At 36.0% G+C, this 3,650-nt stretch overlaps 1 protein-coding gene across 1 annotated transcript in view; it reads left to right on the forward strand.

The window, feature by feature from the left end:
* Positions 1-3,650, forward strand: part of cyyr1 (cysteine/tyrosine-rich 1) — an 11,516-nt gene that overhangs the window by 2,943 nt on the left and 4,923 nt on the right.

A 3,650-nucleotide genomic window follows, 5' to 3' on the forward strand; every position in this document is an offset into this window, starting at 1 on the left:
TTAGAAGAAATCAACATTTGCAAACAGACGAGGGTGCTTAAAACAAACACCTTAATGTGTATTTTAGAAATTTCCTTTCCATTAGAGCAAAAGAAGACATGGAAGCAAAATAGACCAAAATCTCAAAATTGAACTGTACATGAAGTGTCCTGCCTTAAACAATAACTTCATAATTTTGATCTCAGGCTCCTCAACATAATAACTATCAATTCTTCATGTTGTATGCTGATAGATCTTAACAGCCCTCCCTCAAATGTGAAACAAAGTTCTTGTCACCATCAGTGTTTGTGTGTGTGTCGTCCCTGACCAGCAGTGTAAATTCAATCGTGAAATGTGTCGTAAAGCACTCTTAATCACAGATCAATAGCATTTGTTGCCAACATAAATCCAGCAGGCGTGTTTGGTGCATTAAAGAGCTCTGAGCAAGAAGAAACAAATGAGAGCTGATGATTCTTTCTGCAGGATCAGAGTCGTTTGTCATTGGCAGGAATGATGGGAACAGACGAACTCGGCCCTCCAACACAACACTAGATACTAAGACATACTGCAGTCTGCATGCATAGAGGTGGAGGTTTTGATCATTCTGATTGATCGGTTTTGTCTCAGTGCATGTTCCTAATGCATGTTCTTAATTTCAATGCACACGGTAATGTTCTCAAAGTGTCTTTTGTCTTTACAACTGACAAGCCTGAACAACCGAAACAAAAATATAATATTCCTTATCATTATCTGTCTTGTTTTCCACTAAAAATATACAAACATTTTAAACAATATTTTCTAACTAAAATTAGTAAGGTTTTTGACCATAGTGGAAGAACATTTATGTTCATATTTTTGTTTTATGAAGTTATCTGAAAAATTTGTGTGCATTTTTTTGTTATACTCTCAAAATTAGATGCAAAACTTGTGTTGGAATGATGCAATTCATGTGTCATAAGCAGTGGCAGGCTGTGCATTTCACACGTAGGCCTTCTGCGGTGTCCTACCTGAATTAATTCACCTCTTAATACCATCAATATGTCGCCATGGCTATAGAAACCATCAATATTATACAGAAATGCAGTATAACAGGGCGTTGCGTAACATCACAGATAGGTATCTCATGTAGCCAGAATGAATGTCATTACTGAAGCAAGAAACCCAATTAACACAATTCAACAAGTCTCCTTTCACTGCAGCCACAGCTGCACCACATATATCATCTCTAGCTAAAGAATCAATATTAACCTAATCAAAATGACTAAAATAGTCCACCACGATGTTCTTACAGACATTTATTAACTGCTCCAAGCGTCGGTACTTCATGGTTCCTCGAGGTGGTGCTCAACACATGAATGAGGGAAACGTGAACATAAGTTAACTAGCCTAAGAATCCTTTTTAATGGGATGGCTGACAGCAGTGTGAGTAAATTAAATAACAGATCAGATGCCCCAGCCACGTTTAAGTCCAAAGTCTGGACCCACCTCTGCTTTTATACCATTGATGGGACAAACAAAATCAACAAAGAGTACGCTATATGCAAGAACTGAATTATTTGCATGTGCTTTAAACTTAAAGCCTTGCCGTTTAAACTTTTCATTCGTGTGCTGCTCTGACTTGCTGTTCTGAGCATGTACACCTGAGGCGTGCGCATGCTAAAAAGCGTAATCTTTCGCGGCTGATTGAGCTAATACTGTCAAAACAACACAAGGTTTACATATAAACACAGTTGGTTATGTCTAAAGTGAAAGTAAACAGTTGAGAGAAAAACGGATGTGTGCAGCTCTTAAAGTGACAGTAGACTAATTGTTCTAAACATGCTGCCTCTTGTCATTAAAGGGATAGTTCACCCAAAAATGTACTCACTCTCATGTTGTCCCAAACCTGTATTAATTTCTTTCTTGTGCTGAACGTAAAAGATATTTTGGGTAACCAAACAGTTGCTGGTCCCCATTAACTTTGATAGAAGGAAAAAAATACTATGGAGGTCACTGGGGACCAGCAACTGTTTGGTTACCCACATTCTTCAAAATAACTTTTATGTTCAACAGAAGAAAGAAACTCATTCAAGTTTAAAGCAACTTGATAGTGAGTAAATGATGACAGAATTTTCATTCTTGCTGAATTTTGGCAGAATTTTCAGCAGTTTTGACATGAATGAAGAGAGGAAACCTTTCACAGGCATTTTGTTTTCATAGTTATATATCGTGATGTATGATTATAGGATTGTCTAGATATATATAAAGTATCGCAGAATTGCTGTGTCGTGATACTATTGGTATCGTAAGCGATGTATCGTATCGTATCATGAGGTACCCTGTGATTCCCACCCCATGTGTTTTAACATGTACCTGCCAATTTAACATACTCCTAGGACTTTTCATCTTCACGACGAGTCTCCTCACTGGTCTGCCAGTGCCGCTGCGGGAGGAAAAGGCCAGTTAACACAGCTTGACTCGGAAATTAAGCGCTTAGATTCTTATGGAAACTTAAATGTTCCTTTATATCTTGCACATAACATCAGAATAAAACATATAAAGTGATTAAAAAATGAAAATTAACCTACCATACTCTAGTGGGCTTTCATCTTCACGATGAATCTGTCACAGAGCCGTTGCCGAGGAGGTGTGTGTTTGTTTTTCATGGTCATTTAGTACTACTGTATTTAGATTTACAGTAGGCCAATATTTTCCCAGAATGTATTGTAAATCAACAATACTATACTGTTCACAATGTATACAGTAAGAAAAGCTGAGAATACGGTAATTATACTGTGAAAACAACAAAAATGATTTACAGTGTGCTGTTTGCTACCTCTGACTACTAGTATGCTCTCTGACCATCCTATCAAAGGACGTGAAAATGCCGACGTTATTGTACACCTGCTAGATGGCTCCGGTTTCATCAACTCAAAATCTGATTGGTTAAACCGTGCCATTTATTTTTAAGTTACAGGTGCCCGAACTGTTGATTCTGAAGGCCTCAAGGCTGATTTCTTTGACCCTGGCAACACATGATTGCTGAAATATGATTGCATAAAAGCTCTAATATAAACATAAACTACTGGTAGCAGCGCAACCAAGAGAAAAGCTATGAAATGAAGAGAATAGACTATTGGGAATCATTTAATACACATTCATGGAAAAAATATATTAAAACTAAGTCAGTGATTCTGATGTGTTTAGGCCAGCAGGGAAGGCCTTGCTGGCCCTGATGGCCCACCACAGGTCATAATTTCATGGAATTACAATTCACTAGGCAAGGCATTTAACCATTTCATATGCAATGGTTAAAGTGCTTCACATAAAAAGTATTTTAAAATAATCATAACAGATGATATAGACATAAAATCAACAATAAAATGGAAAAAAATTATCTAAGTATATAATTGAAAACATAAAAAGAAAGGAGAGTTCCTGTTACTGATATTCTGATTCAGCATCCAAATCACTTCAAATTCACACTCGTGAATCAAATAAAAGCTTGTATAAAATAATTTGTAATCATTTGTATTAAAACCATAAATATTTCATTACTTGAAATCAAACAAACATTAACTGAAATAAAATAAATTTTCAGCTAGTTGCCAAGGCAACATTTCTCATTTTTTAGTTATATATACAGTATATACTAATATATTTAATTTAGTTATATATATATATATATATAT

Source organism: Sinocyclocheilus anshuiensis, unplaced genomic scaffold, assembly GCF_001515605.1.
Source record: "Sinocyclocheilus anshuiensis isolate Anshui unplaced genomic scaffold, SAMN03320099.WGS_v1.1 scaffold856, whole genome shotgun sequence".
Lineage (NCBI taxonomy): Eukaryota > Metazoa > Chordata > Actinopteri > Cypriniformes > Cyprinidae > Sinocyclocheilus > Sinocyclocheilus anshuiensis.